This window comes from Dreissena polymorpha, chromosome 1 (genome assembly GCF_020536995.1).
Source record: "Dreissena polymorpha isolate Duluth1 chromosome 1, UMN_Dpol_1.0, whole genome shotgun sequence".
In the NCBI taxonomy this organism is placed as follows: domain Eukaryota; kingdom Metazoa; phylum Mollusca; class Bivalvia; order Myida; family Dreissenidae; genus Dreissena; species Dreissena polymorpha.
In genome coordinates, this window is record NC_068355.1 from 65,321,384 (window position 1) to 65,337,797 (window position 16,414).

Below are 16,414 nucleotides of genomic sequence, written 5' to 3' on the forward strand. Positions count from 1 at the left end.
AGTTTTACACTCATTTCTTGACATCAATACAGTTTGTGCGTGCACCTTTTATTTTCAGATGATTGCCAGCGCCAGAGCGTTTGTACTTAAAGGCTATGTTCTCATATTTAGTAGTTACTTCCATATTCCTGTCGTGTACTAGTATAATTTTTATTTAAGTTCATAAAAGTATCGTTTTTCCCTATCCTGATATTAGTTTTGGCCAAACCATTTTAAATTGTTTTAACATGTAAAAGTATAAAGTTTTAAGCCGTCGTTCCAGCAGTGGAAGCGTGGCCTCACTTTAATGCATTGCAGTCCAACCCGCAAGGTATTAGGGTCAGTTCGCGGTCAGTAAAATAATCGTTATATAATAAAGGCGCTATCGCGTGAACTACATGTAGGTGAACTGGAATTTGTTTTAGACCAGAAATATGTAAAATGAAGATATTCAGCGATATAATTATGGTATGTCAATAATAGATTCTGAATGTGTTTTCAACAATACAATGATAAATATTATTTTTGATTAATTTAACAAGAATTATTCCACCATATTGGCTAATTTATTAAGCATGAGCGCGATGATTCTCGATACTGTTAATAATCGAATCAAATAGCAATGCCCGACAAACCACTAAAACAGGTTTGTTCGAAGAACGCGCGTATAAATATTTAAAATATGTACGGATACTTCGAGTGTGGCCGGAAGACTTATATGTTTTAATTTCACTTTCATTCTTCTATTGGTTTTCTATTTTGCATCTATAGGTTTATGACCAGCAATATGTAATAATGTAAAATAAGCCGCGAAAACTCCGCGTAACATCCCGTACTGCGTGTGATGCAGCTAAGAACTGCACAGCAAAAGACATTCGCTATCTTTGATCTCATTCAGTGAACTCTTTACCCTTCACCAACTCCAACCACAATCAATGCCGTATATCTTTGTTTAAAGATAGTTCTTGTTACTATACTAGAAGGTATTTAAATACTATGATGTAGATATTGGTTTGTTAACTGCGCACTATTATACAAAAAGGATCGTGTTTATAAATGTGTGTTTCCTTCAGTGGGCCCGCATTATGTAAGGGATGTTAACTTTTGATTGGTCGATATTAAGTGAGGAATTTCATTGATAGATTACCTGGAGTGTTTCGAGTGTTCGGCCATCTCTATCGTGTACAGCATTTCGATACCCGCACTATGTTTGTAATTAGGTGAATGATTAAATACTGGTTATGCGTTTTACCATGATTCGCCGTGCAAAAGTATGTACATTTTTATAAATTGCTCATCAATTGGCAGAGTGAACAAATATTTGATGTATGGATATACCATTTGTGTGCATTCATATGTTAGGTTTAGTACAGGAAAAAATATCATAAAAAATAATACCTTAAATGCTAGTTATAAACATAACGAATAAAACGTTGTTGGTTTATACTACAGTCAGCAGTATTGTATTATTAGCGCTTGAAAAAATGTATAATGGATTTCATAAGTGTGCCATATTTCGTAATATACATGGGCTGGTAGCACACATCAGATCTTTAAATCTGATAACGTGTGGCTGCACCCGATATTTACGGGGGATGTATTTAGCTCTTTTTGCTTGAAAGAACAGACATAATAAAAGATAATGCATCTCGTCACCGACATCATTTTTGTTACAGAGAGTGCATTTACGGTTTTCATGAGGGATAAACGGTTGAGTGAAGCGACCGGTCTCTGCTGAGAGTCGATGATATATAAAAGGAAATTTAATTTCATGCCTTTTAAAAGTTTACGGTCACATATATAATGGATGTTAATGTTGTACAAATTATTTATTTATTTACACCTTGTTCATTATTGCGGTATGTTTTATGTACAAGTTATTAAGAGTTACCGCATCTGAGTAAAAGCCAAATGAAAATGTTCATGTTAAAAGAACATCGTCAATATCCAATAGTTATTTATATTGAAACACAAAAAGTTTGTATGTAGTAATTCATGATTTATCATCGTTATTGCTTTCGTTTTGCAAACTTAAGAAACAACAACATAAGAGCTATGCATACAGTGTATTGTAATACTTAGACACTTCTAAGTTGTCAGGATAGAACAAACGACCGAGTTAAGGTTTAACAAATCTATTCAAATCGTAGAACGCGACTTAAGAAGTTTGGTTTACGAATAAATAACTATAAGTATGATGAAGGTGCGCAGCATCACTGTTACTTGATTAATATTTTAAATAACTTAAAAGAATACTTAAGAGTTTACAGAACTATTCCCTACCATTATGATGGCTTTAGCTTAAGCTGGTAGGTTTCCGACTTTTAAATGACGTGGATTTTGAGTCATTGACCGAGGTGAAGAATCCGTGATGCTGCGCGCTATTTATAGTGAAGATGCTTTAGGATTCCGAAACTTAGGCGTCCCAACCAATCAACGTGCACTTAGGAATTCCTTAACCAATAAAACAAGTTTACAAAGAGCCATTTTCCTAAACAGCATTTCGGAATCCTAAATCAACAAAGTAAGTCAATAATATGAGTTGTTACATTATAAAAAGCAATTTGTATTCAAACACATAACATTAATACATAATATCAGGCAGAAATGTTCTGCATTTAAATTCTGTTAAACATTTTAATAATACAATGGAAACATGAAACTAAATGATGAATAGGCTTTCTACGCCTAACGAAATAGTTCCAAAGCATTTGCAACTGGAACATAACTTTACCAAAATGCAATACACAAATGCATCCTTAGATTAATAATACAAGTGAAAGCCATTATTTTGGAGAACAATAGTTAGGAATAACAAATTATATTGTGCAATTGAAAATGTAGGTCGTATTCCTACACAGCTGGCTGACAGCGTCATAGTAAACAAACATGGAGCGTATTTTTGGATTGGAATTACTGAATTGTGACAAACAATGGATTGTTAGCAAGTATCTGGAGTTAATAAAACATGTGTAAGTAGATTTAATTGATAATTTCATAACTGTTACATATTACATTTCCCCTACCTTAAAGAAATAAACTCCTCCTGGAGTTTGAAATGTACAAGCACAAGTACTTTTTTATGTCATTAAATTTAAACAGTCATTTAAAACATATGATTTAATAAGATTTAATTATTTATACTAAACAACTTTAAACATTCAACGTTTACATGACATCTTCTTCCTTCAGGGCCTGGCTGGAATGTCCTTGATGATGGACAGGAGAGGATCGTCTTGATGTTCTGGGAGGGTCCTTAGTATCGTCGACTTGACTTCAGTTGGAAGAGAGCTGACGCCGCTGGCAATCTCTCGGACTGTTTCGTGTAAGTAGTGGCGGGCCTTTCCACTGTTGTCCAGGAGAATACCTGCTGTACCAGGGAGCATCAGGTGCTGAAATTGGTGGACCAACAGACATCGGTTTGTGATGCTCCATGATACAGCAGTGGACTGAAGGATGGATGTTGCAGCATACTCCAGTGCAAGTAATCGGCAGTCAGGAGATAGGTTCCTCCATCCTTTTGGTGGCCAACGTAAACCTTGTACGAGCGTAATTGCCTCATCCGGAAAAGAAGACCAATCACGTTTGGAAGGGGGTAGCAGAGGCATTGCCCCACTGACCAGAAGTGCCGTCGCATGTGTTTGTAGGAGTGTGTTGGCAGGGGTCGGCACGTAGTGTTCCACCGCAGACAATGGAGAAGGGGAATACCTCGCGACCTCGCTTTGAGCCTCGGTGGTTGGGGATGTTGGATGATATACAGGTGTTGAACCTCTAATAGGTGATAGAAGGCATCGGACAGAAAAAGTGACTGTTGTTGTGGGTAACATTGATGAAGTGGTGATGGGACTCCTAATAGTTGGTGGTGGCTTGAAAACAGATGCTGTTGGCAGGGAAGGCAGGTTGGCAGTGATGGGTGCTTGGAGTGTGGCTGCAGGCGTCGACATCATGGCTGGAACAGGACGGACGGAAGATGTGTTAATAGGTGACAGATTGGTTGAAGATGGTGTCTGGCTGGAGAGTAAAGTGTTGGATGTGGAGGCGATGACGGCAGTTACCTCATTGGTCTTTCGGAGAGGGGCGATTGCGGTAGTTGATGATGGAGTCTGGCTGGAGAGTAAAGTGTTGGCTGTGGAGGCGATGACGGCAGTTACCTCATTGGTCCTTCGGAGAGGGGTGATTGCGGGGGTTGAAGTTGGTACAGGGATGATCAATGAAGATGCAGACACTGTGGGGAGGGGAGACAAATCAAAGGATGGCATGGATTGGAGGGGTAGCTGGACGGGTGATGATGGATCAGATAGGTGGATCGACATTGGAGACGGTATAATGTCGATTTCCGATTCTCTTATTGCCTGGAACACAATGTCGCTCCTCTTCTGCACCCTTGCAACCAACCGGTCCTCAATCCCAAGCAATTGCGCGATATCCATATAAAGATCTGGATAGTCCTCTTCAGCCCAGGGACCTTGAGGTTGAGTCTGCGAAGGAGCGATACAATCCTGTCGCCGCTTCAATGCGCTCAAAGACTTTTGATTTTGGAAGATCCCCTTCTTAATGGTGGCCTTATAGACGGAAGGTCCATCTTCCAAATACGCCACAGCACCGAATTCATCTAGTCGGATGTATGAAACACTTTCAGAAGATTTTCGTTTCCTGGATTTTGCAGACGATTCACATCCCAACTCCCAACCCTTAATCCATGAAGAAATTCCAGGAGATCTACCTGCAGCCCACTTTGTTACAAGATATTTTGCGTAGGACGCAGTGGCGCTGTTGGGGTTTTCAACTTCATGGCACTTGATGAATGCAGCTGGCTCCGTAGAGAAGTAGAAGGCCACCTTATTGCTGAAAAGGTCATTTGGTGCTACTCGGAGCTCAATGGGGTGCTTTGACTTCGCGTGGTAGCGTAAATCACCAGAACGGCTGAAGAGTTTGGGTCGATGATCAACACAGAAGGGGCAGATGAGTTGATATCCAAATTGTATCCTGCAAGTACACAAGGGAAATACCTTACTGATGAGCTGATATGCTTTAACGTAGAATCTAATCATTCTCTGGAGTAAATCGCAATCGGGTGATCAAGCCAACTTCATTACTCAGCGTATGGTGCGCACCATTCATCATAGACTTCAATCTTCATTTAAGCATCATCATTTGTATCGGTATCAAATTATCATATTGCAGGATTCATGCAAATTTCAGAAGTTTGCCATCGAGTGATTGCAACCACAGCGAAGATTAAACAATATATATATAATAAAGTGCAGATTGTATTGTTGTAGGAAGTGGTCTGTGTGAAGATAACAATTTGTGAGCTGTGTAAATTGTACTGATAAATATCTACTTTGCGTTAAGAATCCACTTAGGGATTTCGCTTCCGTTGAATCGCATCAACCTGTCAACATGGATTGGTTTAGCTTTGTGTTTCTGGGACTTCTTTATAAGATAGACAAGATCGTCTATCTTTCCTAATACAAGATATGGCCCTTGCCATTGTGGACGTAGTTTACTACATACACTTGGTTTGCGTGTTGAATCCAGTAACCAGACAGGGTCACCAACCTTGAATCGCCTAGTTTTTGCGAGAAGGTCATAATGTCGCTTGCGGTAGACCACCTTTTTCGCAAGAACTTTACGAGCAACATCATGGATGTGTTCCAAATTTGCACGTAGGTCTGACACATAATCGTCAGGAAAAGGTTTTTCGTTTGTACCAGACCCTGGTGGCAGTCCAATGCAGGCCTGCAAGGGTAATGTGATTTCTCTACCAAAAACCATTTTGTTGGGAGACTCTCCGGTGCTAGTGTTGATGGAAGACCGGTAAGCCATGAGTACTTGTGGCAGAAACTGGTCCCAAGTTCGTTGGTTTGAGGCAGAGTACATGGTGAGCATGGTACCTAGAGTGCGGTTAAAGCGCTCAACCATTCCGTTGGACTGCGGATGCAATGGAGTGGACAGAGTATGCCTTATTCCCAACAAGTCGCACATGTTTTTAAAAAGAGATGAGGTAAAACAACTACCCTGATCCGAATGTATTGATAGAGGGACTCCAAATCGCGAAACATAATTGTCGACAAATGCTTTTGCAATAGTTTTGGCTTCTTGATTTGGTATCGCAATGGCTTCAGTCCACCGTGTAAAGCAGTCGCATATCATAAGGACAAATGCATTACCAGATTCAGACCTGGGAAGTGCCCATATATGTCCACAGCACACCGCTCTAATGGGGCTAAGGTGTGATTCTGACCTAGGGGTGACTTAGGCGGCTTAGATTTCTTGCGTGATACGCAGTGTGTACACATCGCGCAGTACCTCTCAACGTCTTCTCGCATACTTGGCCAGAAGAAAGTTTGCCGAATCTTTCCTAGTGTCTTCTCGACACCCAAGTGAGCACCAGACGGAATGTCATGGAAGTAATAAAGTACATCTTCTCGTCTGTGAGACGGTACGACAATCTGATCCCATTTGTGAAGCTCATCCTCATGCCATGTACGTACTAGGAAACCTCTACTAACGTTCAATCGGTCCCACATGCGCCAAAGGATTTTGACAGCAGATGCTTTGTCACTGACAGCCTGCCATTGTGGCCTTGTCTCAGAACCTTCAAGAGCTTGAATGAGGTATGCAATGCAAGGATCTCTCAGCTGCTCGGTTTTGATTTCTGTGGGTGACCAGTTACTAAGAGTAGCCATTGAAGGTTTGCATTGGGACTTTTCATTTGCTTTGGATCGTGTAACGGCCCTTAAGCGATCATTGTCATGCTTGTCTACCTCAGGGAGACAATTTTTAGGTGTAGCAGTTTGTTGCTCGGACACTTCATCACTGAGGCGTTGTTGCCGGGCACAATTACAGCACGGATTGCGTGAAAGGGCATCAGCATTCCTGTGCTGTGACCCACTACGGTGCGTAACCTCTAGGTTATACGTACCAAGCTCCTGTAGCCAGCGTGCAACTTGCCCAGTAGGGTGCTTCAGGTTTTTCATCCAGCTTACCGCTGCATTATCTGTCCGGACAAGGACTGGCTGTCCGTACAAATAGGAGTGAAGTGCTTTCAACGCATTTATTACAGCAAGCAACTCCTTCCGTGTAACACAGTATGCTTTTTCATGGGAGTTGAGAGCCTTACTGTAATATGCAATCACAGTTTCGGTCCCGTTTTGAATTTGTGAGAGGACAGCCCCAGTTGCTATGTCACTGGCGTCAGTGTCCAGGACAAACTTGGAACCAGGAACCGGATAACCTAGAATTGGTGAGGAAGTTAGAGAAGTCTTTAGAGATTGGAATGACTCGTCGCATTCTTGTGACCACTCAAATTTGGAGCTCTTATCCGAAACCTTGTGCAAAGGTTTCGCTTTAAGCGCAAAGTCCTTGACGAAGCGCCTATAATACGAGCAAAGTCCCAGAAATCTCTTAACCTCCTTTGCATCTCTCGGCGTTGGCCATCTCAGCACTGCTTCAATCTTTGCTGGGTCCGTAGAGATACCATCCTCTGAGACAATGTGGCCAAGAAAATTTATTTTCTTTTGAAACAAGCTGCATTTTGAGGGCTTACATTTAAGGTTAGCATCAAGAAACCTTTCGAAGATATGTTCAAGGCGGGCTAAACCTTCGGACACAGTGGCACATGGAACAACAATGTCATCCATATATAGGAGACACTCCTCCCACTGTAGACCTCTTAGAACGTTCTCCATCAGCCATTCGAATGTAGATGGAGCATTTGCCAGTCCAAAACTCATTACTGTAAATTGGTACAGCCCCATAGTTGTTGCAAAAGCGGTCTTTTCTTTGTCAGCATCACTCATACCGACCTGCCAGTAGCCGCTATTAAGATCAAGCGAGCTGAAATATTTGGCGCCAGAAAGTGAATCGATGCAATCGTCAACCCTTGGTAGCGGGTATGCATCTTTGATGGTGACGTCATTTAGGCCCATGCACTGCTTGACGGCTCTATGATGCCACGTTCCAGCATTTTGGTAACTTCTTCCTTTTGAATTGCACGTTTACCAAGTGGTAAACGCCTTGGCGGTTGCCGAATTGGTGCAGCTTTACCAGTGTTGATGACATGTTTGACTAGTGAGGTTCGCCCAATGTCCTCTGAAGATTTGGAAAAGACAGGACTGTACTTGCAAAGCAAGTTTTGAAGATCAGATTTTTCCTGATCATTTAGATGGACTGAACTGCGATCATACAGATCAGTAAGGTGCTGTGGCAAAGTGTTACATTCAACTTGTTGAGTCACACGCGCAACACGATGTTGTTGCGTGTTTTCAAAGAAAGGTTTTCAGGTGCCAAGATGCATTCGTTTGAAGATTGTGACAGGTTCTGAACCATAGTTAACAACATTAACTAGAACATTCTCTGAGTGTGTTTCAACAATACCGCTCATGGGAAAAACTTCCTTTTCAGCCATAACATCAGGATCTGGTTCTACAAAACCAAGTGGTGCCATATATCCAGCAAGGGGAATATTGACTGGAACCCACATTCTAGAATGTGCAGGTATCTTGACCGTGTCACGAACCTCTACACGACATATTTGACTGGAGCCGCCCACAGTTTGAAGTGGTACAATATCGGACCCCATCACCAAACAGGACTTTCCGTAATTGATGTGGTCCACATTTTGTCGAAGAAAATCCTGACCTAGGATTCCATCTGAATCAATGTCACCAACCACAAAAGTAACATCGTAGCACTCCTTACCAAGCTGAACCACAAGGTCGACTTTGCCAAGGATGTTCATTTGTTGCCCACTCACCGTGTGAAAAGATTGAGTAACTGGGGTCATAGAATTGCAATATTGTTGGATATTTGCAAATGTTTGAGTGGAAATCAAAGAAGTTGTCGCGCCGCAATCAACAAGAAATCTAACAGGCTTAGAGGCAACCGTGCCGGTAACATAGAAACCATTGTCATAAGTGTGTGTATCCGCACCGGCTCGTGCAGAATGCATTGGAACAACGTTATCATAACAAGGTGTGGGTCTGTTAATAATCTGCACCGACTCTTGACCCTCAGAGTCGGTTGAAACTAGTTTTCCGACCTATTGTCGTTCATCTGGCGGCGAGATGAAGAGCCATCAAGAACATTGTGTTTCTGCTCAAACATGCGATTGGGCGGTTGTTGATTGTGGTGTAGCATATTGTTGGTGTTTGTGAACCTGTTTCTCTCAGTGTTGTTCGGGCAATCGCGCCAGTAGTGATCATTGGCTTTGCATCCAAAGCAACCAGGTGATTGGGGCTTTTTGTGGCGAGAGTTCTGAAATGATGGGCCTCTAGGACAGACCTTTTCTAACCTGTCCAGACGTGACTCGATACGCTGAAGACACTTGCGCATATCAGTGTCAGAGTTTGTAGAGCTCTCTTCACTGAGTGCCCTTACAAATGTGGAATGCGTACCAAGAACTGCCTCATAGCGCTCAATAACATTAACAGCATCTGTGATTGTGCGACAGCCATTATCAATGCACCGACACTGCATATCGGGTGAAACCTGTTTATAAAGTTGATTGAGTGCAAGGCGCTCTTGGGAATGTATGTCCAGGTCTTCGTAGGCTCTCTGGGCCAACTGGCGTAGGTCATCCGCTAGAGCTGCAATTGATTCACCCCTTTGCCTGCGCCGGCTTTCGAACTTCAAAAGCCAAAGGTTTTGATGCTTGCTGTTACTGAAGCGCGAAGCAAGTCTTCTACAGAGCAGAAAATAATCCTTTTCTTCAGATTGGGGCAAGCTCATGTAGAATGACCTTGCAGAGCCACGTAGGCAGCTGGCCAAGACAAGACATTTGGATTTATCATCCCATCCAGAGAGCTCTGCACAGTCCTCAAAATGTGACATGTATGCTTCAAAGTCACCGGAGCCCTCATAATTATCTGGCCTTATCAATGAAGGATGAACTACTGGAATTGCAGGGGGTGCAAAGTTACCTCGATGTTCGAATCGTGGTCTACTAAGTTGTGTTTCACGATGTGTGTGTGAACTGTTATTGTTTGAAGAGAAATAGTGTTCTGCATCGCCTGTCACATTGACAAAACGATCGTCATCGGGCATGTGTCGATCAACTGAAGGGCGATGGTTTTGAGTATCATTTTCGTCATTCTCATGGTGCTGATTTTCTGTGTTTATGTTGTCTGAAGTGTCATTATTTGAACGAAGATTAAATGAGATATCAGGGTCTGGGGATGCCATCTTTTATGTGGTGTAGATAATGTATTAGTTGTAGTTGCACGTAGTAATAGTTGAGTGTGACCTCGGTTTACTGATTTGTGTGATTGAATAAATTTAAACTGCTTTAATATCAATGTGTTTGTTTTTCTTTCTAACGTTAGGCTGGGTTCGTATCACTCGGAAAATTATTTAAAAATAAACCGCGCTTCTGACACCAATTGTAATACTTAGACACTTCTAAGTTGTCAGGATAGAGCAAACGACCGAGTTAAGGTTTAACAAATCTATTCAAATCGTAGAACGCGACTTAAGAAGTTTGGTTTACGAATAAATAACTATAAGTATGATGAAGGTGCGCAGCATCACTGTTACTTGATTAATATTTTAAATAACTTAAGGTAGCGCACCTCTAATGGGCACATATCCAAATATAATCTAATTAATTATTTTCTTAATCAGCATCATTTAACTGAACTACACGCAAATTTTTAGGTAGGCTTTCCATGCTTTTAAAAAAAATATACCGATTTTTTCAAAACCACCCCCACGCTCGGCTTTTGTCCAGTTTATTTTCACCCCTGGGGTATATAAAAGTTCCATAATTCATTCAAATTTCTAAATATGGGCATGCAGTTGGTGTGTACAGATGCTGTAAAGGTGTTTAAAGTTTAAACAAGATGAAATAAGTATTCTTTTACAGACATTTATTTTTTACAAATTTTTATCTATGGAAGAGCGCCATGAAATGTAAGTGATTTCAGCCAAGTAAAAATAGGGTCGGTTGAAAACAAAGTGTCATAAAATTCAAAATAGTATCATTTAAGTCATATTTTAAACTTAGTTTTTATAGAAACACTATATACAGCAAAAAGACCAAGAACTAGACAGATTTACCGTTTACTTTTTAAATAAAAATAAAAATGCAACATGCATGGTTCGTATTTTCAACAGTAAATCACGCAATTTCGCCATAACGTTGTTTTAATTTTAATAATTGAAGAATGTGCATAAAAATTGCAACATATTTAACAATAAATATAGCGTATATGGCATATTAAATCAAATTACGTTAGAAAAAAAAATAGAACGCGTCGCAAAAAAGTATACGTCGTCGGCAGGATTCGAACCTGCGCGGAAAAATCCCAAAAGATTTCTAGTCTATCGCCTTAACCACTAGGCTACGGCACCTACTAGTAGGCTCTTCAACCTTCGAAGAAATCGCGGGAAATCATTAGAGGTGCGCTACCTTAAAAGAATACTTAAGAGTTTACAGAACTATTCCCTACCATTATGATGGCTTTAGCTTAAGCTGGTAGGTTTCCGACTTTTAAATGACGTGGATTTTGAGTCATTGACCGAGGTGAAGAATCCGTGATGCTGCGCGCTATTTATAGTGAAGATGCTTTAGGATTCCGAAACTTAGGCGTCCCAACCTATCAACGTGCACTTAGGAATTCCTTAACCAATAAAACAAGTTTACAAAGAGCCATTTTCCTAAACAGCATTTCGGAATCCTAAATCAACAAAGTAAGTCAATAATATGAGTTGTTACATTATAAAAAGCAATTTGTATTAAAACACATAACATTAATACATAATATCAGGCAGAAATGTTCTGCATTTAAATTCTGTTAAACATTTTAATAATACAATGGAAACATGAAACTAAATGATGAATAGGCTTTTTACGCCTAACGAAATAGTTCCAAAGCATTTGCAACTGGAACATAACTTTACCAAAATGCAATACACAAATGCATCCTTAGATTAATAATACAAGTGAAAGCCATTAGTTTTGGAGAACAATAGTTAGGAATAACAAATTATATTGTGCAATTGAAAATGTAGGTCGTATTCCTACACAGCTGGCTGACAGCGTCATAGTAAACAAACATGGAGCGTATTTTTGGATTGGAATTACTGAATTGTGACAAACAATGGATTGTTAGCAAGTATCTGGAGTTAATAAAACATGTGTAAGTAGACTTAATTGATAATTTCATAACTGTTACATATTACAGTATGTAAAAAGTAATTTGGTAAAACAATAAAAAAATAATGATACTAGATCTAGCAGGTTTTTATTCGATCGATCTGGAATACATTTGTACTGAAAAGCATGCATTGACTGATGTAATCCTCAGTTGGAGTTGTATGTATGAACAAGACTCTTTTTGGGATTTTATAGAGCAAAATAACACCAGGAATACTACCGATACTCCTGCTTATTTCGAAAATGTTTGCATCTCAAAAACCGAGGATGCAGCACACTCGCATGATGTAAAATAACTCAGGATAACATGTTCACACACTAATGTTTATTCTGCAAGTCGCGGAACAGATACTTTATGTAACTGATAGGGTGTCAATGAAAACGAAAGCGAAAAGACGAAAAAACACTTTCTGCACTGAAATTAGAAACCATCCTAACACTGTCTTAATAATAAACAAATTATGCTTTATTTACATGGACTTCATTCAAAATGAATACTCAACATACTTTTGAACAAATATATTTGTTATAGCTGGACTGGCGATTATGATTTAGTCAAATATAATGTTCGTGCCGTTTCCTTATCAAAACCAGTGCAGTTTTCTACGAGTGCTTTCTTTTTATGCATGCAAACAATTGAACAAGTTTCTTAGAAAATAAATTTAAAAAAACTACCATCACCATATTGTAAGTGTTTTCTGCATGTATATATGGGCTATTGTCGGAACAAGTCAAATCCCTGTAAAAAGGCTTGATAAGTAGAAGATTTAGTGATCTAAGGAACGTATCAACAAAAACAAACTCATGTAATTGGGTTTTATGCTTATGTTGTTAACATATACATATTTTACGTTTAATATAGATTAATGAATTATGAGTCTTATTTTCAGGTGTGGCATAAAACGGGTCGTTTCGCGTTTGCGAAGTTTAATAATTTACATGTTATTAAATTGTTGACAGATGCATATAATGGACATTTTAATGTTTGGTAAATGTTCAGTATTACTGTTTCCATGCAAATATCATAACTACAAATAAAATTTTGGAATCTAATACATTTTTTCAATTTTGTAAATACATCAAAACGTGAACAGGATTTAAAGTTTAAAAAATGGTATAATGCTGTAAAATTGCAGGTCTGAGTTATGAGTCTTGGTCATTGTCTTCGCATGAGGTTTCCAATAACATATGTGCATATGAGCAAATCTGTAGAAATAACATTATTACAAAATCCTTTTCCTGAATTAAGAATATTATTATTAGTAGTAATAGTACATGTGACATAAATCTGCAAAAAGGCTCGTTACATTTATGGTTCTTTGTCAATGAATGTTAAGGAAGACCATAAGCATATGTAACGTTTCATTTCAATATAAGAAGTAGATAAAGAGATTTGGATTTTTTAAATGCATATAAACATCCCCATCCCGGACCATCGTTAGATTTAAGCACAAGGGAACAAAAAATAAAGATTTAATACGTGTAGACACAAAACAGTTATTCGTACAATCAACCACAAATCAAATTATACTGAAATAGAAGATATAATTATTGACTTTTGATAATTTTAAAACTCCTTAAATGCAAACTGAATAGAGGAAACGGATCTTAAATGCGGAGTATAATAACCTTTGATACCGTATCATCATATACCAACTATTCGAGCTGCGTCATGCAAAAATGGAGTTTATGCCATATTCGGTCAGCGTAGCACCAACCAGCATGTCCAGCCGCGAAGTTTGAACCAGGCTACTCTGTAAACCAAAGACCTATAGATTATGTAATCTATAGGTCTTTGTGTAAACTAACGAAACCGTTTGTGACTTTATAACGAATAGCGTAGCTCCTAGGCCGCATATTGCATAAGACAAATGTTCGCATAACCCGGGTCATATTCAAAGCTCCCCTTCTCTATAGCTCAACATATTCGATAGACAACCATAAAAACACACAAACTATTTCATTTTGCTATTGGATTTTCAATAACAATTCATCCCCTGGAGACGTATTCATATCATTATAGCTTCAAAGTTTTTCTTAATGTGTATAGTACAATGATCTATTTCTGATGCATTCATTAAACAAATGATTATCCAAATATTCTTAATAAATTGAAAATTAATGGTTTTGTAGTCTTCTAATTATCTCAGTGTTTGAAAGAATGATTGAACTCACAATCATATTATTTCACCGGTCTCACCAAAGAAATTTCGTTGACAGTTGTAATAAACCCTTTTATAGAAGGCCACTTCTGATGAGAAAACATGTTCCGCTCCCGCATGAATATTCTATACCCAGCATCATGTAACTGTCCAAGAGCAGACAACTGTAAATGGCCAGATAGCGGAATAGATCCCCAATTTTGAGCTGATGATGGTCGCTGACCGAGGAAATGCGTTTCCATGGAGATTTGTTTTACGTCGTCTAGCGCTCCCGACGAGATCATTTGAGGAATTGCATTCCATTCATCGCCTTCGATGTCTACTTTAAGAATGTCTATTGTCTTCTGCAAAGAACATACACATATGGTGAGTAATTATTGATTGGTAGGGACTTTTTAATTTAGTATAAACAAGGAAAATATGGTTGCATCCCAGATGATTCGTATTACCAATAGGATCTTATTTATGAATATGCGTGAAGCAGCTCAAACTGAGCGAGCGCTGCCTAAGTTATTCGATTAATAAACGCAATTAATTAACCCATTTATGCCTAGCGTCTAGAAAAAAGGCATTGACAAACCGCGTAGACCCAGATGAGACGCCGCATGATGCGGCGTCTCATCAGGGTCTGCGCTGTGTGCTTAAAGGAATTTCTGTAAGATCTATTCTAAATGTAGAAATAAATATACTAGACAATCCTAATTTTGAAAATAAATTGATCCAATTTAGAGGATGGGAGAGTCCACTATGCATAAATAGGTTAATACACGCGAACATACTCAGTGTTGGTCCCTGTCCTGTAAGTCTCATCATACAGACGAGACGAGCATATTTCAATCTCATTTCTGTTGTTACTATATGTATTTATAGAGAAATGGGCGATTGTATTTTTAGATATTCTGGGTTCAATTAACAGTCTTGATCTCCATCATATACAATGGCATGAACATGCATTTGCATATTTATATCCTATAATAAAACATGTATCTGTCTTATTGGTAGTCAGCAAGGACTAAGCCATTTACAGATTTCAATTCCCAAGATCATTTATTCCAAGCGATCTAATAACACAATCCCGTTTCATCGATTTTATAGCGAATATAAAATATGTATACATTATTATCCGAATATGTGAACGTTTTATTAAACCGAAAGATACACTTAGGTGAATCCTATATCATACTTAGCAAATTATGCAACTATGGCTCCTTAGAAAATTAAATTGATTAACACTTCAGAGCAATCTTGATTGACAAACAAACACTTTTTTTTATAAAAACGGAAATGGGAATATTCTATCGGACAACGGTATAATTTTCCTGTAAGATCCAAATTTTTGTGTGTGATACAAGTTAGACAGAATAACGTTAAATCCATGTGTATTGAGTAAAAATGAGAGGTCATGTGTTAATGTCCTCTTATCATAAATATTTGGAGAAGAATCGCAGATTTTAATTAGATGATCTATACATTGCATGATTAGGCAAGTGTTAATGTCGTCTAATCATTAATGTTTGGAGAAGAATCACAGATTTTAATTAGATGATCTATAATGAAGAGACGACAACATCAATTTAGTGAAACGATAACGATATAAATAAGTACAAAACACATGTATTGATCTCAGTTGTCGTCTAGCGATTTAAAATACCACCTTTTTTGGAATTCGACGGTCAATTAATTTGAGTGAGAAGGTAATATCAGTTTTTGACGATGCTGCGAAGCAGGTCGTATAAGTTATCATACCATGAAAAAATTCTTTACAATGGCGACTTTTGTAAAAGACCGAGCCAGCCCGATTGAGATAGCTCGATTTTTCTAATCGGCATACCACGCTTATTATCATTGATAAAGGTGTAGGAAGCTCAGCTATAAATAGGACAGCATATTCTGGGGATTTTTTTTATAATAGTTAAAAAAAACGTTAATTTTAAATCAGTTATATTCAATCAAGTATATGTTTTTCTCTAATGACATTTTACAGCTTTTTTTACTAGAGCCAGTGACATCAATAATTGGTCAGTTTCCATCCCGTAAAAAACACGTTTTTTTTTATCAATCTTCAGGTGAGGTTCTACTTACATTAGTATGACCGAGTTCCTTTCGAATTGTA

General features: G+C 38.7%; 1 non-coding gene across 1 annotated transcript; it reads right to left on the reverse strand.

Annotated features, from left to right (window-relative positions):
* Window positions 1–11,252: 11,252 nt before the first annotated feature.
* On the reverse strand, window positions 11,253–11,334 carry Trnas-aga (transfer RNA serine (anticodon AGA)). Its single transcript has one exon. It is a non-coding gene; the product is annotated as a tRNA-Ser (tRNA).
* Window positions 11,335–16,414: the final 5,080 nt, after the last annotated feature.